Consider the following 22,473-nt stretch of genomic DNA (forward strand, 5'->3'; position numbering starts at 1 on the left):
ATAATAGTCAAATAATACTGTCGTCTTTTAAATAGATAGCGCCAAGGATTCAGAACCGTTAGATTGGCGTAACTGCCGTCAATAGTGCATCGTTCGGGAATTTCGTCCTGGTGAATCATTTCCACTTGCATACCGACCTCCATTACTCCGATGATCCGTCAGTTTGTGCAGTCTCAAAAATCGTCAATTTCATGAGCAAAATGATTCATTGCCTTTTTGAATCGGAATGCATACTTTAATGCATCAATCTGCGTACTAAATATGGAAAATGGGAAAGCGTTTTTTTTGTTTTTCATCGGTGGATTTCTTTTCCTCTTTTTCCGCATTACGGGACTGTAAATAACATCTACACCTATCGCGGCAAGTGGATTCCACATCCCGTATGCAAATGCTAGTCTTTTTCTCCTCCCACAAATACTCTCCCTCGCCTTTTGAACTTATAGCTCTCTTTAAATGTTGTCGCAAAGGCTTAATGTGCTCTCCGACCGATCCCACGGTCCATCCAAACTCGTTCCACTCTTATCAGTGGTCTTATTTCACTCCTGCTTTGCGTTCCGTCCTTTCATTCGAATCGCACTTCAACCGACGAACAGGTGCCCTTTTGCGCTCCAATGGTTCCTTACCCATCATTCCTTCCCCTTAGGCCCCCTCCTTCCCACGCCTTCGGAACTAAAGCCGAGAGCCAATCGAGGATAACCGACCGAATACGTGCGTGCGCCTTATAACACACGTACATATGAATTCATCTTCCATCGCGGGGCGGTGATAGCTGCCATTTAAGGACATGTCGTTGGGCAGTTGGCGAGCGTGCATCAACTTCCTCATCTCGGAACCAGGTTCGTGTACCTGCGGCGACGCGTGTTTTTTTTCAGTTCCCCGGACCCAATTACATCGATTTCTCAAGTGCGTGTTCAGGTTAATTGATTACAACGGAACCCATTCGGCATAAACTATCCGGAGTGACGCTTCGCTCCTCCTTCGAAGTGAAGCCCCACAAGAATGCCCGGACCAACTGGGTAATTATGTTGGATATCGGCAGGGATGAAATTGGATCGATGTTTTCTTGAAAAAGCTTGGGAGGATACGAAAAGGCTGAAAACTAAAGTCGCCGCTGTTGAAATAACTTCAACTTAAAGCCATCGGCTTGTGAATTTTGTTTGTGATATCGGAGCCGACCGGCCCTAAGTATCTAACGATAAGTATTTAGAGGGAAGCGCTGTTGGGAAAGAGTGACAGTCATCCAGCGGTAGCTGGTGTGAGTGTGCATTGAACAGATATGCCATGATAAACATTTGTTTTTTAGAACAGAATTCTCCAACATCAATTTCTAATTACTATTTCCGTTGCTGAAGATGGCAACAGAAAGGAGAATTCTGGGAAAGAGAAGTAAAGGAAGGGAAAGAATGGGCAGTTCGGTTGAAATTAAGATAGGTAGGATATGCTCGTATGCAGAGTTAAAGATCGTGTTATTATGATATCGAATTTGGGGCTTATGGACATTTTGTTTCATGTTATTTTGGGTTTAGGAGTACAGTAGTGTACAGAGATTTGATCCATAAAAAACTTAACCCCAACCCACTAGACTACTCTCACTAGATTAAAAAAAACTGTTTCCTTAAAAAAAATTAAATGGAAGTCACAATTACAAGTGGGCGAATGGCCTACTGCTCCTAGCTTAGGGGCTTAATATGTAGTTCAACTTTCATTCGTGATTATTATCGGCCCGAGGAATTTTGTTTGAGAAGGGAGAGAAGGTCCGTCAGCGTCCCAGGCATGTCCTTGGCAGCTCCGAGCCCTTCGTAAGTTGACACCCTTGGCTAACGAATATGAACTCAAATTGTGATGACGACCTGGAGGTTGTAATCTAATTCCCAAAACGTATTGCCAGGTATACAGATAGTTATGCTCTCAAATTGATGTAAGTACTCGCGTTCCCCATCATCAATCAACTATCAAAAAACCAAGAGGGACACATGGGTCAAGACCAACATCCTCTTTGCTGACCACTTTCTTTAATTTTTCTTCCTCTGCTCTAACACCCACTGCCACAGACCCTTGCGAAAGTAAACGGAGATTTGGAAGAGTGCATGTCTCCCTTTACTATTTAATCAATCAAATCAAATACAAATCTTCTTGGATTAAATGGCACCACAGTACTCTTTTGTCGGTTCAATTGTAAATGGAAAAATTACGCTGAAGTTTGCGAGTGTACGATTACATACACTCGGTGCAGCGGAAGATAATGCTACCGCCCTGAAGCAGAAGCCCCGATCAAATTTACATGAATTGAAGAATGAAAAGAGCCGTTAAATTGACTGTCCATGACCAAAAATAAATTTCGCCGTTGATAAGGTATCATTTTGGAATAGTTTTGCCCTTCAGGAATATTCGAGCTTCTAAAATAGCAGGATTTTACTTTAACATTCAGGAACTTTTTGAAGCAATATCCATCCTGAAATCATTCCTACACTACGTGTTTGAATTACAAGTCAATGGAACCGTGTAGGATTTAGTTACAACAACCGAGATTTCTACGTTTCCACCAATCATGTGTTCTGTGTTTCCACCAATTCTACAACAATTTACATCAAATTTTAAAGTGACGAAACTGTAATCCGTAGATGCTTATTGAAAGCGGCATACATTCAAATTTTTAACAGTTTATTCAATTATAATGGCATACAACTCTTTTAAGTCAATAAAAATGTTATGCTGCTTACAAAGAGCGGAATTTGTTCAATTATTTTGTCAGTTGACTTGATACTCGTTCGAGTTCGAAATCCCCGAATGCTCAAGTATGTAAAATTTATTACGCAAATAGAGATATCGTTAACTGTTTAAGCATCTCATATTCATGATGATACTTCGATTTTCTCAATCACGATTAATAAGTGGATTGGCCTCGTAAATAATGTGGCACCGTAAATAATAAAGGTTTGATGTGCCTTTTTGCTTTTATTGATTGAAACCAGTGAATTCATCTCTCCCCGGTTGTCAAGGTGACTCAACGCTTGACGTAGTTTTATACGATTGCCAAGGTACGTAATTATAGAGTTTTATCGGCAAAGATTGGTTGTGGGGAGCATCTTATTGTGGTCTCAGTCTCCACGTGCGCAAAAAGGGTACCGTCTGCGCTTCGCAGCCATATAACTCCGGTGGGCAGGCTTTCTTTTCCAGTTCTCCAACTGGTGCCCGACCCCCCTATTACTCGCCCCCCCCCCCCAGCCCCCGCTACGTTTTCTTCTTTTTGGGTCCTTGGTTCTCTATTGATTAATTTCCGCTTGTAGGGATCGTAGATTAGCGTGGAATTAAGTGAATCGTGTCGGGCGTGATGTGGTTAATCTGAATTACGTAACATCAATGTGCAAGCGAATGTTATATGTATTAGCCCGCTTATTTATTTCCAAAAAGCAGAAAGCGCTGTTCAATGCCTAAGCGGTCATCCTCGTGTGTCATGTTGCGCGTGTCATGGACTTTGAAATATTCATGGCGACCACATGTGTTTTCCATTACTTTTGTGAGTAGTAGTTCATCACACGTTTCAATTGATTGTTAAATATTTTATTCATTTAATGTTATATATTCAATTTATATAATTTAATTAAACATAGTTTATCCGTGCAATGTTTTTTACAGTGGATTTTTATTGTTGGAATTGAGTTAATGGTTGCGCTTTTTATTGTCATATTGCTTTACCGAGCGCTGTGATTAACCCGCATTCGTAAAAGTATTGCTTCTTCCTTGTTTGGGCAATTTAAGTGCAGTACGTTGGGGGACCCGAACGGAATGACCAGAATCAGTAGGTGGGAAAATGTTGTCAGTCACTTAATTGGAGGCTGGTCGGGATGGCACGCTACCCGATCTTATTGAAGTCCTTAAGGTGTTTAGGCAATACCCTGGCCTAGTTTCGCCCCTTAATCCTTCTTATCTTCGCATATAGGTTGCGCACGACTGAACTCTGTCGGGGAAATCAAGTCGAGAGGAGGTTATAGTGTTAAGCGTGGTCTCATGCTTGGTTAGTTAAAGACTCCCGTAACCATTTAAAACAATTTCTCGCTCATCCCCATGAAAATACCGAATAATAACTGCGAGAAATAAAAAACTGAGTAAATAAAAAAATTCTTTAAGATTTGCAATTACTTCAGTAATGAATACAAGTAGTGGTATATGAAACTAAGAAAAATCACAAGATCTGTATTTGGTTATTGAGGAATAAAGTAAAGCACTCAATCTCTCCCTGCTATGCGATACCGTGAAGTAATAGGCATGGAATGATAAAAGATTATAATTTCTTTTGGTTTAATTTTCGTTTCCAACTGTTTGACTTTCGCAGTCCTCCCCTTACGACGCTCAGTTTATGTGACTGAATTAACGACTCGCATTCCTTTCAGCAAGACCGCGATAGAACATGAGGGAATTCTCTCCAGGACCGCAATTAATAATTCTTGGATTGAAACTCTCGCCCTTTCACTCACAATTCCATTGCGGAAGGGTCTGAAAATCTTCTCGGATGTGTGTGAATGATTATGAATTAATCTTAGGTCTAATGTACGTGAATAATGATAAGCGGTTAAACATAAACCAATCCCTCTGAGCTGTCATATACAAGAGCAGTTACGGTCTGGAGGGTCTTTTGCTGCTACTTCTACGTCGCACTTATTTTTAGCCATTTTCACCCTCAATCCTGGAATTCAAAGGAATCCACAGGAAGCCATATCCCTGGAATATCAGTCAAAATCGAAATAAAAGCGAGATATTGGTTGTCGCTGTCCCGTATTAAAGGTATAAATACCAGTTTATTGGTTAAAAAGCATTGGGAGTGCTACCATAGCCACGGTATTTAATTAATGGAAATATAATTTGAAATTATGCGTTTAAAAGCGTTGTATAGTTCAGTTTGATTATACTAGCCAGATTGTACTGAAACAATATTCAATTAGTTGCTAGAGGAAATTCGAAGAAGTTAGGAAAACTATGTTAGGGACACAGAGATAATGGTAGGTTGGCATGATGGACAATCTTGGATTTGAGATTATTAAATACGCGAATGTGACAGTAAAAATTGTTGGAATTACGTGAAATATAAATTTTAAAAGTTTGTCTCAATTTATTCGTAGTCTACCGTTCAATATAGGTTTTCGATGGATCCCGGGAATAAACATCCCTACACATCCAAGCCCCGCCCTAACACGGAACTAAATATTATAACAACCTACGCTAGAGTAAACCACTCTTTAACTCTGAATACCCTTAATTCCCTCCAACATGCCTAATCCTCTCCTTCCTCTACCTCTTATGCCCAGCATTCTCCCCTTTAACCGTATGCAGCATTTCATTGCCACCATCTATTTTGCCCTCTTTCCATTTTTCCTGTTTTCTTCTTATTTCCTCCAGCAGCTCTCCACTCCCTCATACCAAGCCCATCTCTTCTCCTTTTGTATTCCTTTCCGTCCATTTCTCTTTATCGACCCTTTTCCTAGCCCATGTATCAAAATCTTGCAATATACGAGACATTAGCTTACGCATGCTCTCATACAAATGCTTGCATGGAATATAAACCTGGGGATAGCTCGATAAGCATTAATGACGATGTAATGTTCTGGCGTATGTTCGTGGTACAAATAGGAGATTGAGAGAGAAGGTTGAATATGTGTGAGTGTAAATGAAATGGCCGTGGAAAAATATGAAAGAAGTGCGCCACGTTAGTTTTACGATGCTGAGAAAATGAATGAGAGATGAATCACGAAAAAGTTATATAAGAGAAAAGTGATTGGGTTGAGAGAAAGGGTTAGACGGAAAAAGTCATGAGTTAATGTCGTCGCATAGGCTGATAGGGCGGAAAATTAAATTTACTTCATTCACATCCAATTTAATTGTTTAAAATAGCCAAGTACCGCTTAAAATCGATTCAATTTGAGTTTGGAAATATTTACATTTCTATCATTATTGACTTTTTGAGCTCCCTCCCCTCCCTCGCTCAGCCTTGTTGCTGGGATGACTATCACCCCGAAAGTCAACCTTGGATCCACCCCGGTACAGGACCTTGCGGTGGAAGTTGGTGAAAAGGATTTTGAAGAGAAATACTTCTTGATATTCGCCAATTTCTTAGAAATACCGCGACGAGATTTCACGTAGAATCACGTTATTTTTCAAAAGTTTCAGCATTCCAATTACTTGATTCGCCTACGAATCTATTAATATTAAATTCGCCTAAAATCTATTTCAGGCTTCACTTCGAGGAAGGTTTGATTGAAGATCTATTTAAATAGGAGAATTCCATAGAAATCTTATAAGTACGTCGCGTTCCACCGTTTCAGGGTATCATCAAGGACCTTGACGATGACGAATGTAACTGTGTACGTATTTATGACGATGCGTTGTCATGGAAACGTCGTGCTTCTATTAGATAGTGCAGTAAATTAAGGAGTGCTTTTTATTTCTTTTGATACGAGATTCCTCAAAATTACCACGCCTTCCATCAATATCTTCGCTCGCATGAAATGACTGATTTTTGTGGAAAGCTTAACTGTAGAAAAAAGTTCTCTTTAGGAGTCGTTTGAAAAGAAATTACATGAAACCTATATTTTCTACAGATATAGTATTTCATCTCATCCTTTGGTCTCTCATTTACAATCACTGTGATGGGTGGTGATTGCGTTTAAATATGCTTAAAATACGAATAAATATAAGTATTCAAGTATGTCTGTCACTAGAATGGTCATTATATAAATCAAGCGAGATCAGATTAATGTAATTTTAATGATTGCAGTACCCTTATTTGGTTTGTTTCATATGTATCTTATGAACTTAATGGGTTGTGAGAGATGTTAAATGACCTTATTAGTCGAGGAAGTCCAATAAATCTCCGCCACTATGGAATAATGTATAGCAATAGATATTTATTAGTTATGTCATAAATGTTATATAGATAGTCATAAAAAATCAGTTCGGAAAAATAGTCACAAAAAGTATTACTATTTTTCCGACTATCGCAATGAAAATTTCATGGATGGACTTTCCAAAGTAATTATCCAACGGAAAGATATGACTATATTTTATTGGCTAGGCGAGATTTGGGAAATAACGTCGTTGACTCAATAAATTCCGTCTTCAGGGATTATAGGTAATCTTTTTATGCCTAAGATTATCACAAAGTTAGTTGATTATTATTGTTTTAATGCTAACGAATTGAATAGGGAAATCATCAGTTGCGGGGAAGGTATTCTCCTGGATCATCAACATTTTTATTCGACTTCGGTGCTCGAGAGCAAAAATTATTGGCGAACCATTGATTCCGCAACCTTGCTCGCCCATTATCTTCCCATTGTTCTCGCGAGACGAATCCCGCGGGGGGACAGCGATTATGGGGAGGTGGAGGTTGGACGGGAGGTTTCCTCCAAGTAGAGAGAAGGTCGACTCACCCCTGCCTTCATGAGGAGCAGCACAGCCACGATCGTGGTGCAGCAGCACGGTGACCTCCGCCGGTGCGTCCTGCCGCCGGCCCCGTCGCCGCCCGCCCGTAGACCTCCCGGGTGTCGCGGCTGCTCCACCCGTGACTCCTCCACCTCGCTCCGTCCCCCGGGTCCAGCGATGCGATCGGCCCAGACCAACGCCTCCTCGCCCCCGACCCTAACCCCGCAATCGAGTCCCGATGATCCACACTCCTCCATGACGAAATCGTCGCCGACACCTCAAAGACGACGACCGGTTCGTGGAAAAGCTACGAGTTTACTAAGCGGTGCGGCCGGCTTTGGGCGATGTCGATGGGTTTAGAAAAAATTAAATTGTCACCGTGTCCGTTTTCACCAATCAGACTTCGTGGTAAATGATCGGTTGTGTTTGGAGGGGGACTAAGTTGGAGGGTTGGTGATCACCGGCGGACGGCGACTACCTTCGCGCCGCCTCCCCGCTCGACACTCGCAGAGCATCACTCCTCATTTAGGGCGGCACTATCACTCGTCCGGTCGCTCACCGTTGATAACGCGACGAAACCAATTTCTTCCCTCCTAGATACGCCGCTCCCACCCTGCCTTTCTATATATATCTCTCTCTCTCCCTCAGGCGGATTATGATACCGTCTCCTTGGTCACCTGGTTTCTGGAGAATCGATTTCTTTCCTCTCCGGTTAAGGAAAATTCTTTGTTATTTTCTCGCGCACACACACACACACTCAGACCGCGCAGCCTCTCTCTCACTCTATCCCTCGGCCCATCCACTCATGCGTCCCTCTTCAGTTCCGTACACTCCCAACTCCTCCCCTTTTGTCGTGCTCTATCCTCCCCCTCGGCCCTCTCGTCTACTTCACCATCATCCCTCGCGGTGGGCACACAAGATTGGCCCGGCCGAGTCGAGGATTTTTACTCCTTGCCGGAGGGTTTTTGTGGATGGGGTTGGTGTAATGGGGACGAGCGAGGGTAAAAAAAGGAATCCTTCTCTCACTCTGAATTGAATTTGACGTGATTGGAGGAGGGTCGTAAGGGTGGAATTTAATATATAGATATAGTGAGAGAGTGATGTGAGGGAAATGACTTTTCCACCCCCGGAACCAATCGGTCTCCTCCTATTCTTCCGATAGGATATGATGAAAGTCGCCGCGGGGGATTGTCCTCTTCACCGCGGTGTGTACTGTGCGTTGTATTTTTGTTTGGGTTTGTAATTTCCTCTCCTTGCTGTATCCCTTCCCTTGCCGTCGGCAACGATACAACCGGGAGGAAAAAGAGAAAAGAGATCCTCACGAACGCGGCGCGCTAAACGAGTGGGGTCATCTTGACATCCCTTCGAGGACGACAAGATCGATCGGAGTGATCGGACACGCCAACTCTCTCTCTCTCTCTCCCAGCACGCGCGGAATTTATTTCGCCCTCGTCTCTTCGTTCGGGATCAATCGGTCAGGTGCCGCCGGAGAAATTAAGGGAGTTCCGATGGGATTGGCTCCAATCCACCCTCTTCCACGGACTCTTTTCCTCTCCTTTTTTTATTTCCCGCCCGGCACGCTGAAGAACACTATTACCGGCACACTCGGTCAAACACACGCACGTTCAACCACGCACTCGATGGCCAACTTTCCAACGGAGTGCAGGGTGAGACAATGAGGAACGGTGTGCGACGTGGGGGGAATCGATCCCCGAAATTGGTTCGGGCGAACTGGACCGCGCGTCGGGAAAGACCTATTTTGGTGAGGGCTGGTGGGGCGGGAGGGAAAAATCACTTCGCAGGTCCTCGGAGAAAGAGTGAAAGAAAAAAATTTCTTTCGATCCGGTAACTTTTATTTATTTTTTTCTCGCAGTTCTCTCCTTTGGGTCGGAACGAAGTTTCCTTTTTCTTCTCCGACTCCCCGTCCTTCTCTCCCAGCGCTCTTAAATCCTCCAGAAACTCGTTGCGAAAAATGTTTCCCCGACCAACAATGGCTCGACGTACGTCGTGTAACGCGATGAAAAGGAAACGAATGCTTCAGTATTTTTTTTTACGAAAACCTAGGTCGATCCAAGGCAAAGTCCCGAAGCGGAGAGCGGATAAGGCGCCGGGGAACTATTTAATATCGAGCTCAGGGAGAAGGTAATTGCTTCAGCAAACACGCACGAAGGAGGTTTTGTCCTACTTTGAGGATAAACGCCGTCGGTTCGTACGTACGAAATGAGAGGATGAACAATAGAATCAGTCCACGGACTGCGCGGCATAGGTGATGTGGCAGGAAACTATTTAGTGACGAACCCTTAGCTTATTGAGCTCGTGTTTGCTCCAGCACATTCCCACCCCTTTCAGCCCTCTCCTGCCTCCACCAAACCCGTCGGAGAGGAGCACTTCAACCGCCAAACTTTTCCAATCTCTCCGGTTTATTTCGAAGGGCTGAGGCTTCACTTGACCGGCACTCCCTATTCACCCGAATCCCTGCCGTCGACGGACTATCCCACGTCCTTTAGCACTTCCATTGTCACCGTCGTAAAGCCGACGAGTGTATATGTGAGGGAAGGAAAGAGAGAAATAGGAGGGGTGGAGAGATGAGGGAGGAAGATTGATCAAGAGAGAACTGCCGCAACTCCTTTCGCCAACTCCGTCTCTCGCTTCTTTCCGCCCTTCTTTCGCTCACTCCAAACACAAGACCTCGCCGCCTCACTCACACGCGAGCGAATGAGGACTCACGCACTACCTTGCCTCCTCTTTCGCCGGAGAGTATCTTCGCCCCAAGCCGCCACCCTCGGTCCCTCCCCCTCTCGACCAGTCTCCCAACCCCTCCCTCTCCCCTCTCAACAACTCCTTTTCCCCAGACCGCCCCACCAACAAACACACTTCTGTCACACCTGCGCAAGCCCCCTCTCCCCCATCTATCTCTCTCCCGTTCACCCCTTTCCCTCCCCCCCCAGTCGGTGTCAATTTACCCTCCTCAGCTCGGACCCTTATTTCTTCTGAATCAACTCCTTGGCGCGCCCCGACCGAACGAACGACCCCACCCCTTCCCCCGCCACTCCCGCCCGCACCCTCCCGCACCTCGCGCTCTCCCTAATGCACTCACGAGTACCCTACAACTATACTCGACGTCTCCTTTCCTCCCCCCCTCTCTCCGCCTCTCTGTTGTGCTTCGCCTCTTTCCCTCTACCCCAAATAATACTTCCTCTCCACTCCCCGTAACTTCCCTCCTCCGCCAGGCACCCGCGTCAATTCGGTGGGTTTTTGTCTCTTCTCGTCTCTCCGACAAGTTCGACAGTCTCCCACCGCTCTGCTAGACGCCCTCCCCGATCCCCTTCCCTCGGTGCCGATTGCTTTTATTCGTTGCGTCGGATGGAAAAAAATCAAGGGGTGAGGGTTAATATTTTTTTTTAATAAAAGGGAGAGGAAATGACTGGTTGTCCATCCACGGGTTGGTTTTGTTCTTGTCTTTACCGTTTCCTCTTCGGGTAGTGTGTGTCTCTCTCTCTTATCCCTTTTCTCTCTTTTCACGATTTTTCCGCGCTCTGTCTTCCTTCCTCGGGGAAACACAAGACTCCAGTCCGCTGAGAGATCCTATAAATAGTATCTCTCCCTCTCTATTTCTCCCCTCCGGAACAGACAGTTCAATAGGACTTCAATATATTTTTGTTTGGCCGGATCCTTCAACTCGCGATATCCCTCGCGGGCCTTCTCTCAATGTTCCCGGCATCGGAGGGGACCTTTCCTTCGTATAACTCCTCCCCCTTCTACCTACGGACGCCTGATTCCTCTTCTCCTGTATCCTATTCACCCTGGGGACCGTTTGGCTTCTACCCCACCGGTCTGGAGTGCAGCAATTCCCGCAGGAGGTGGGCGGGCGAAACATCAATTCGTGAACCAAATATTCTCGCTCTGGTGAGTAATTAAATGAACTGAATACTTCCGTCGAATGTGTAATTACTCTGTCGAGCGTTAATTGTGGAGTTTCCACCAATAATTCACCGAACGCTTCTTTTGCGTTTCACTTTGGTGCGTCTAATATCATTGACTTTGCCCCAAAATCGTCTGCGTTTATTATTTCATGGCTTATCCTTATTTTCAACTCCTGAAAGGGACCTCGCTCCTTCTGCTACAAAATCGACCCCTTCCCTCCTCTCCCTAAAGGATTAACACGCGTGAAGGATTCTAGGAAGATTTTTATCTTCGTCCCCCCCCCCCCTCACTCTCTCGTGTTCACTTCAAAGCGCTTAAACGTTTCTCGCACACCCCCGGTGACTTCTGTTCTCATTTTAATTCTTCTCAACGTCTCGGTCAAGTCTTTAAGCCTTCTTTTCCATCTTCTCAGAAGCGGGAGACCGCTTCGTGCTTCCGAGTCGATCGCCAGTCGGCACTCACTTTAATTTTATTTACGAAGTATAAATATCCTGGCGAATTATTTTCTTTCGATCTCCCACCCCGTCCCCCTCCCCTTCTCGGTGGAGTTTCTCTTCCTCTACCCCCCTCCCGTCCGTGCCCGCGCGTCACGTGACTTCTCCTCTCCGGAATCTTCTCTCTTCTCTATCCCTCTTGGTCTTCCCCCGTCAGCCGGCGCAGGTGCGGCGTCGGCTCTCCTCCCGGTCCCTTTCTCTCTCTCTCGCCCGCGGGGGGGGCAGTTCCTCTCGTCCCGCAGGATCGGAGAGAGTGAGTGAGGGCGGGAGGGTTCTTCCCCTTTCGGACCGAAATCCGCTCGCCGTGCGCTCACGGGATGGCCGCCGCCCTCCAGGCGCGATGACTCTTCCCGTCTCGTCCGAAGGTAACAGTGTAAAACAGCGCCTCCTCTCTCACCAGCTTGCGTGCCACGGACCTCTTTCGCTCTCCTCCGCGGTCACTACCACGCACTCACTCGAACGCACGCACACACACACACACGGTACACGAGCCGGCTCGCAAGCCGGCTGGGAAGCGGATGGGCTCGCACCACCGACACCGGTAGTAGTGGAGGCGGAGGCCGACGTATCCTCCTCCCGCCTCTTCACCTTTCTTTCCCCTCCCGTTCGCACGCCCCCTACCTCTCTCCCCTCCTGGCCCCCCACCTCTCTTCCAACCCCACCCCCATCTCACTCCCCGCCAGCCAAATTCCCCACCCTAACAGCTCTCTTCCTCCCTCACACTCCTTTCTCTCTCTCTTTACACCGTGCACTTCTCCCTCTTGGACGACAGCTGCCGGCCGTCTCCTCCCGCCCTCCTCTTCCAAAGAGAACTCCTTCTCCAACCCCCTTTGCCTTAGAATTTGGAAAAAAATTCAGGATGTAGGTGTATTCACGTCTTATGGTGCTACCCTTAAAAAAAACCCAAACATTCCACCATCAGGGTTTGGGAATGTTTTGCTCCAAAGGGGATTATTTTTTTCTCCAAGGTAGAGATTCCCGATCACTTCCCCCGTTAGTCTTCTTTGCCCTCTTTTTGTCCCCTATCGTGTGACAAGGAATTTCGTGTCGATAGGATGCTTTTTTCAGTAGTTTAAGTACCCTTTATAAGCAGGTTTGCATGTCTTTGGTTTTTTTCTCTCTTTCTAGCTCGTGGAATGTTTGCCGCCTCGCCTCGCAAATGTTCTCTTTTTTTCCTCCTGCTTCCAAAAGCACGTGCTCACACAATCTCCCACTTTTTTTTTTAGGTTTTGGTCCGATCGAATGTCGGTTTATTCGGTCGTAGTTACTCGATTATCGAATCAATTTCCTATCAGTAACTGTGATACTCGACACATTCCGGCGTGGATGAAGTTTCACGAAGGTCCGCGTCGTTCATCACGCGTGGGACGAGGGTGAAGGGGGAGGGTCGTGTTTCTTTCGTCTCTTTCCGGGCTGTTTTTTTTCAATCACGCTCCCGAGCACGCGCTCCTCGGGGAGCGAGACGCCTCAACGAAGGTGCGCACTCGTTGGTTCGGTTGCACGCTTCGGTTTGCTCGAGTCGTTCATTAGGGGCGCTTAAAACGCACACTCTCACACAAGCATGCGTGCGGTCGGATCTGCCTCCTAACGTTTTTTTTTCTAGTTTTCCGCGCGGGTTTAGTGTTTCGCGGTGGCCTCTTCACGTTAGCCCTCTTCCTTCTCTCTCGCGGCGAATAGAGTAAAAAAAAGGGTGAGCGTTTAAGGGACGTTAAAATTATTTTATCCCCTCGGTTTATTTTTCTTCCCGTCATTAAAGGATCCCTCACCCCTCCTGCACCTTCTTCCTCAAAATAAAGTGCGGTCGTTCCCGAAATGTTAGTTTGGGGAGCGAGGAGATTAGAGAGGAGGGAAGGATTGAGAGGAGACCGTAAACCCGTCCTCGCCTCGATGTTAGGATCGCGGATCCTTTCATCGGATTGTCACCGACGCATCGGATCGTTTCGGGGAATCTCTCGACACCCCATTCACCTCCATTGCGGAACTTTTATATGCTCCGTTCAACCAGCGCGGATTACCGGGGAGCGATTTTTAAAATTTCCCGGGAGGGCGATGTGTTTAGTGTCGGGTGTGGAGCAAAAGGGTGCCCTCTAAAATGCCCTATTGATGTTATTTTATGGTTCCCAGAATGTGGTTGGAGCTGGGAATGAATGTAAAGGGCGGGATTAGATCGGCAATCGAGGATTACGGGAAGATGACAGATTATATCTTCCCCCGACGGCTTCGACCCCTTCCCGACCCAACACCCTTTGTCGAACTCTCTCCCACATCAACTCGCCCGTATCCGCGATGCGCAGATATTCTTTTGTTTACAAATTTCCGGAACCCTCCGGTAGGAGAACGCTGCTCGCATTGTTTCTCCCCCAACCCTCTGGCCTTTCTGGCTTCGATACGCCTGACCTGAGAGCGTTGGTGGGTCTCTGGAAGACTGGGCTTACTTTTATTTTTTTATGCTAAGGCGCGCGCTCGAGTTGGTTTTTTTTCTACTTTGTGGGCGAGGAAGTTGTGTGATATATCGTCAAGATGTTGCGTGTTCGTGCCTCTCACTCTAGAGTAAGCTTCTGTGTCTTATGTAAATGCGTGACTTCGTGGGGGGGGGGGGAGGGAGGATGAAGGATTTCGGGTGCGTGCCACACGATCGCACGCCCCCCTCCTGAATCGAGACGTCGATTGAGGGTGATCGAGATCCCGGAGAATTACGCAGTGCATTCGTTTCTATGAGGCTTGATACTTCCGGGAGAGTTTTTCAGGAGGAGCTTGGCGAACCTTTCAGGTCAAGAAAACGAACCGTTAGCCAAAATTTTCGGAAGCAATGTGTCCTTCAAATATTTTCTCTTTCGTTTACTCAAGTATCCGGAAAAACTATCAATAACACGCTGCAGTCGGATCTTGGATGTTTATGCATAAAATGCCGTAGTCCTAATACCCCCATCCTCATGTCCTTGCGGGGAATTGTGTGTTTTTGGATGGAGATGTGGATATTCACATTCACTTCATTTTTAGCAGTCGAATCCCCTTGAATCGAACACTTTGTTTTAAAGAACCCTTATCTATTTTAACACTGATTGCCATGCATGTGTTGCCACTCCACTCTTCGATATCCGATGTCGAAAAAAACTATGCGTGGTTGTCACAACAATTTTCTTCTCCACATTTTCTCGGAGACTTCGTTCGAAATCGTTGAATCTAATAGTTTATAACGGCAATGATCCTCTCCCTGCGAGCGTCAGTAGATCAATTACGATAAAGGTGAGTGAAGGTTTTCGCACTTTCACCTCACCACACGATCCCGGTTGATGACGCCTCCGGAGCCCGGCGAAAATTCTCGCTCTCCGTTGACGCGGCGGATTCCACAAGTCGTATCCGAGCTGTGGCGGGAAGCGGAGCTCGGTGCTACTGCCGCGCGGGAGAGGGCCCGGCGAGGGGCGGGACTGGTGAAGCGGAGCGAGGGTGGGACGAGGGGGGGGGGGGCGAGCGGTGAAATTCGGCGGGAATCGAGGAGGCACGCGCGCAATCCCGGCCTCGGCTACCCCTCCGCTCCCTCCCCTCGGCCCCTCGCCAAACCCTCTCCCCACTCTCGACTCCATCAACCCCCCCCCCAAGGCAAGGCTTACCGATTCGACACCCACAACACACTCTCCTCTCAGCTTCCACAGATCTCCATCGGAAGACCAGAAATTAACGATGCCATTGACCGGAATCTACGTGATACAAGTGAGATGCTTGGATGCGTTCCCGAAACTGTTTTCGCGTGCGGACGGGGGCGAGTAAACTGTCAATCTGACGTTGGCAAGCGATGTTCTCCTGGAGCGTCGCTCTAGCCAGATTTGGAACGACGCGAGGGGAAGAATTGACAAATTAGAGAAAGAAACTGAAATGAAAACAGCATCAAATTTTTTTATTTTAATTTATATATTTAGCCGAATTTTTTAAATCAAATACCATTTTTTATCAAAAAAATTTCAATCCTTACGACGCTCTTGCTGCAGTTGTCGCGGCCGCCAACTACGCGACATAATTCTTAGCTTGCGATTGTCGCTCTAAAACTCGAGCTTGTTTTATCTGCGGTGTGATGAGACATATTTCCTGAGACGCCCTACACCCGTAAGTGCTCGCTCGTCCTTACTCCCCGGTGCCTGAACCCCATATCTTGAAAAGGGTTAAATAAAGACTCATAAACCGAATACGACTCTCTCATTCTGTGCAACGCTCCCACCAATGATGTCGCGGCCGCCAACCACGTGACACAGTGATTATCACTGTCGAATGTGACTCGTCATTTGAAATTAGTCCATCAACTCTGGTGATTTTTTTATCTTTACCGATGTGTCGGCGAGGAAGTTGGGGGTACATGAGCATTTTTGAGAGTATAAAATTAATGAATATTCACTCGAATTTATGTTTAACCCTTAGTATAGTATCGTGATAGCCACATGCTTGAAGTTACATGTACTGGAGGGGTCCGCGAGAAGTATTTAAGAGATCATTTTGTTTGATTTCTTTGTTTTAGATCATAACAACGAGTTAGGTCTGAAAGCTGTACTTCCAATATTTGGCATATTATGGAGCTGTATCGATGCATGGAAAAGAAATTCACCGATGTCTCATCTGAAAAATCATGTGTTTGAATATGTTAGTCAAATAATATATATTAAGTTATATTTATATTTATTAGCCATTGAATTATGTTATTTAAGCTTGGTAAAAGTTAATCTGAAATCTTTTCATTGTGGTTTTTCATGTTTAGGCAAGATTGTAATGCAGCAGAGTTTGCACCTAAATAATAAAACATTGAGGAAATGTTATTTTTTTGCTTTTACTACTCCACCAAAAAAGATACGTAGGGTATTGATAAGCTGCAGTAGTCGAGGGCAACACCAACGACTGCGTAAAGGAGCGTTATGCAATTAACTTATCAAGAGTAAAACGATGATGAATGAAATCTTTTTGGAACTCAATTATAATCATCGTCATTTGGTTCAAAACTAGTGAATGATCTTCGTCATCACTGGTCATCAATCCCCAGATTGGTTTGTCGCAGGTTTCCATTAAATTCAATCGGTCAACCTGTTCATAGTTGCACATATTTCTATCTTTTAGGTATGTCATCAATTGTTCCATGAATCTAAATATTCCTCTGAGATTTCTCCCTTTCAAGTTTTCCTCGGTATCTCTTTCAGTTATGTCATCTTTTCTCAGAAATTATATCCTCTTTCTGTGTCCACTGAGATCATCCCATTTTCTTTATGGTTTTTTCAATATACCTTTCTCATCTCCCTCCCTGCTTGTTGCTTCGCTGGTTATTCCATCCGACTACTTGCTCATCGCCATTCCGCGGCAACACTACATTTTCATCGTTTCACATCTTCGCTTTTTGCAATCCCTATGCTTCAATGCAATGGATAAGTACGCTCCGAATGATCGTCATAATCTTTTTTTTTTAATTTCAACATACATTTCAACGCTTATTTTGCTGACTGCAGGATTCTAGTGAAATTCCTTCTTCTCCAGACCAATTCTACTAATTGTTTATTTCGTCCATCGTTAATTATTCTGCTTCCCAACTAGCAAAACTATTGTTTTTTTTCTAGTTTCGATTTATTATTTTCATATTTGTGTATTTTTTTACTTTTCGAGACAGGTCGAAATCTTTTTTTTTAGCTTCAAGTTTTATTGATAGGCGACGTAATGTTATCGTCAAAAAGTGCATCATGTGTTTTGACATTATATTATGCCTTTCGCCATAGCGTGACTTCAGTGGGAATCCCTGAATTAGCGCAGTATAGGAACCCTGTTTCAGAATAACCAAGAAGAGCACTTGGTTAAGGGAATAAAAAGTAACGAGGCGATGATTTCCACAGGCGGATAGTATCAACCAGTGATGGCAATGTGTGTCGAACCCTAAGTCGTGGAATAAAACTTCGAATTGGAGTTGGATTAACTAATTTTTTTCCTGATTCCGCCACGGAGATATCCTAAGTACACTTTTTTTTACCTTTAATGGAGTTTTCCGTGCCATAGCAGTCTAGACGGCTTTGCTGTTTCAGGAAGAAAGGGGAAAATTTAAAGTTGATGACTCGGAAGTTCGAAAATATGAATTTCCATGAGGCGAAATTTGTAGTTTCACATGAAAACCGCCATATAGGTTGGCTCCCTATTGTCAAAGCTTATTCTCTGAATTATTTTCCTCCATTGAGATGCCATTCACGAAACATGGTTTGGGGATGAATTAATTTGATATGACCTGATCCCGACGTGGGGCAAATTAACCTAGACTGGACATGGGGTTGGAGCCTAAGCTCCCATCATTCTCCTGTCAACAGACGCATTTTCATACAATGCTGCTATTTTAAATTTCTATCAGTGACATTTCTCATTCCCGCTTGAAATATCCCAACCCATCCCCTCCTCTTCCATATCATGTTATTAATTCATCTTTTAGGTATATCATTTTCAATACCCCGTCCTTCACTTCTCGTTTTAGGTTACTATCGCGAGTACTTCATTGTTTGAATAATTTAAAATGTCTATCGTCCGTTAAATATCTCTGTCCAGCCCCGAATGTGCAAAAAGGAAGCAGTTATTCTCAGTCCTTTCATACAGAATGCATTCGAGCTTATCCGAAAATCGTTGCCACATATTTTTAATTTGTTCAAATAGGTCATACATGACGCAAGAGACTGTTTTCTGAACATTTTGATAGCTTTCGTACCTCGAAAATCTCAATAAATAAAAACTGATGGTTTGAAAAAAATATATAAAATGTTCCGATTGCAGCAGCATATACGATTGGTATCCATGTTTTGGCATCTAATGGTATCCAATTATTCTTAATATGTGAGAATGTAATCTGTGAATTGAAGAATGCTTATGAAAAGTTGTTTTTTAAATTATATATCATATTTTCAGAATTGAGTAATTTGAGTATGTACATTTTTTAATTAATTAGCTATTTAATCAAAGTTAACATAAATTTTTTACAAAAAAAAGAACAAATTTACATACACTAAAATCCGTTTCCTACTTTGTAATTACATTGTTGAAAGAAATGCAAAATTGAGAAAAACCCCTGGTCCAGCTAAGCCTGATCTGTTGGCTTGACAGACGATGTACATAAAAAAATATCATTACAAAACTTTAGAAACGGTGTTGTTACCTTTTCCGTGAAAGAGCTATTATTTAAAATTTTTGTCATTCCCATTTATTATTATTACAGGTAATCTACCGGTTGAGGTAGGTTTTCGATGCACACAACTACCAAATAAATATATATTCTCTCTTTAGAAAAGACAAGCCAGCATCCTACTGTACAACCAGCCCATCTTCATCTCCGTATACTTCCTTCCTCCCTTCATTGATGGGTTAAATGGAAGAAGGGACCATTTGGTCTCAATTTCGCCCAAATAAAGACCATTATCTATCTATCTATCTATCTATCATTCTGTCCAACTATTCTATTTCCGCCCCCTCCTCGTTTTCCTAAAATTCTCTCCTCTATCATAGCCTTCAAAATCCCACTGTCGATAAATATGCTTTGCATCCATTTTTTCTGTCTCCTTAGGATTTCTTCCAGCAATTCTCTCTTCTCCCCCACTATACCCACCACCAACTCATTTGTTTTCCTTTCTGTTCACTTGATCTTCTCCATCCTTCTCCATATCCACATTTCAAAAGCCCCCCAGTCTACGCCTATCATCCTGCTTCAATTACATGTTTCCGCGCCGTAGATAACTATGCTCCATATCAAAGTTTTAAACAGCCTTGTCTTAACATCCTTACTCAACGTCCCTGTCATCAATTCTCTCCTCCTAGTGGAAGATTCTTTGCCTAACCTAACTTTGCTTCTTGCCCATATATTTAACTTTATTTTTCTCTCTTTTTTATTGCATTTGCACTACATTGCTATAAATCTGCAAAGAATTCATCAAAAAGTTGTTACGGTATATCCAATTTCTATGGTAATAGGAAGACTAGTAACATTTTAGGGGAGAGATTGAATTCATAGTCCTGTCCTTTTCGCCTGCTTGAGATGAATAAAAAACGGTTCATTGAATCTCTTATGCTACAGATCACAGAGCAGAGAAAAATATTAAAAAAACATTAGTCAGCTTTCACAATTCATCATCCATTCGTTTCGCTCATTTTGGAGGCAAACTTCATGTAAGCGCGGAATCACAAATGGCATATTTCTTATTTGTTGTGAGTTTTATTGTGCAAAACGATGAAATTGCTACCAATACGTTTTGGCTCCACTTTGTTATACCCGGCGCAAATGACGTTTTTAGATCCCTGGCTCCGTTCTCTTCCTTGTACAGGGTGGAGCAGAATGGACTCCCTGATTTGACGGTTGCATTGTAAAAAAACAAAAAAAGATAATTAAAAAAATTGTTATTTCTGAAAACTGTCTACATCAAATGCCATTTTATTTTCTTTAAGTTTTGAAAATTATTTCAACCAGGTGACGACTGAGGTGAGCGATGCACATGTTGAGTCGTTCAAAAAAGTTTTCGAAAACTCTTCTTAGCATATCTTGCGTTACTCCAGCGATGATATTTGTAATTGCCTCCTTAAAAGCCTCCAAGGTCTTTGCTCGAATTTAGTAAACTTCAGCTTTGAGATATCCCCAAAGAATAAAATCACGTAGGCTCTAATCCAGGGAGCGAGGGTGTAGTGGAACATCCCCTCGTAAGGTGATCAGGCGGCCGGGAAATTGTTCTTGCAGAATTTGGCGTGAACGACGGTCGGTATGAGCCGTGGCACCATCTTGTTGAAACCAAAAGAGCTTCTGTGTCATATTCCTCACCATTCTATTCCATTCTTAGCAGTAAAAAGTTCTCCAGCATCTCACAATAGCGCACAGAGTTCACAGTAACAGTTGAACCTCGAGATTCAAAAAAGTAAGGCTCAATAATGCCTATGGAGGACACAGCGCACCAAACTGTCACTTTTGGGCTATGAAGAGGTCCTGGGTGAAGTTCGCGAGGGTTGTCATTGGCCCAGAACGAAAAGTTTGCTTATTTACTGAGCCGGAGAGGTGAAAATGCGCTTCATCGCTAGACCACAGCACCCTCTGCGTCGCCACGTCACTATTATTCTTCTTAAAGGACGTTTCTGCGGCAAAGCCTCGATGCTCACCAGACCAGTACATGGTATCTGCTGAAAATGGCGTTGTTTCCCCAGCTAACACCACTACTCCCACTCCGCTAAATGTACCTGCGCGCCTTCAGGGATTTTTTTAAACTAGAGAATCCATTCTGCTTCACCCTGTACCATCCACCTGGCTTCCATTTAGACCGTTTTCTAGAAAGCCAATGAAGACCTCTTTAGGACAGATTTAGCCGAAAGGGATAGATAGCTCTCACCTTTTTTACTATTTTTTCACGCATAGGTGTACATCCAGTTTCAATTTATCGTGGATTTCAAGAGGCGGCCAAATACCACTAAATAGTTCTATTGATCTTCGATGTGCACATAACACATTAACGAGTGCATGCCTACATACCTTTAGGCAATTATAATGCTGGATTTAAGTGAAATCTACCAAAAATGGAAATCCACATCAGGCCATGAAGGTAGTAGAATATGGAAATGTCCTAAGGCTCCGTCAAAGTTAAGAATAACTGCTTAAATCCCCGGTGAAGTTGGGTGTTAACGATGTAGCATAAACCTCTCGCTTCTGACAGTCATTCGTTATTTTCCATAATGGTATTCTCATTTTGTGTGGAAGAAGTTTATATCCCAAAGTTGGACATACTATATGCTTTAGGGATCCACCACCTCCTTTTTACACCTTAATATTATTCCGCAAGAAGTTAATTATCATGTCATTAGCATACTAGTGATTACATTCAACGACTTTGTCCTCAGCCATCCGAATTATGATCTAACAGGCATCATTTTATATGCGGGAATCCGTAAGCGCGCCCAAAGTTTAATGTGAACGAAATAGCTCCTTAAAGGGCTCAAATGAATCCCAGCTTAATGAGTGTTTCGGCCTGAGAACATTTGCTATTAGTGGGTAATGTTTTGAACCGGCATGATTTGCGATTCACGAGTTGTGTGTGTGTGTAGATATATAAATACTTGTGCGTGTATATATATATATATATATATATATATATATATATATATATATATATATATATATATATATATATATATATATATAAGTATATATATATATAAGTATATATATATATATATATATATATATATATATATATATATATATATAAGTATATATATATATATAAGTATATATATATATATATATATATATATATATATATATACATTCAAACACGAAATCCCGCCAAACGGCGAATAAATACTCATATATACAGAAACAGATATAAGGAAAAGGGATAGGAACACACATAAAGGACGAACACAATAGAGGTGGGGAAGGCGGAATCGAACGGATCACAAGAGTAAAAAACAAGGAAATATTTTTACTCTTGTGATCCGTTCGATTCCGCCTTCCCCATTTCTATTGTGTTCGTCCTTTATGTGTGTTCCTATCCCTTTTCCTTATATCTGTTTCTGTATATATGAGTATATATATATATATACAACCAGGAGGTATTTGCCTGTTTCGCAGATTTCGAAAAAGCGTATGATAGAGTGATTTGGGAAAAACTGATGA

At 43.7% G+C, this 22,473-nt stretch overlaps 1 protein-coding gene across 2 annotated transcripts in view; it reads left to right on the forward strand.

The window, feature by feature from the left end:
* LOC139697881 (uncharacterized) overlaps positions 1-22,473 on the forward strand; it is a 252,970-nt gene that overhangs the window by 174,964 nt on the left and 55,533 nt on the right. The gene's annotated exons all lie outside the window — the stretch shown is intronic.

The sequence above is a fragment of the Hetaerina americana genome, unplaced genomic scaffold (genome assembly GCF_022747635.1).
Source record: "Hetaerina americana unplaced genomic scaffold, ioHetAmer1.1.p SCAF_8, whole genome shotgun sequence".
NCBI lineage: Eukaryota > Metazoa > Arthropoda > Insecta > Odonata > Calopterygidae > Hetaerina > Hetaerina americana.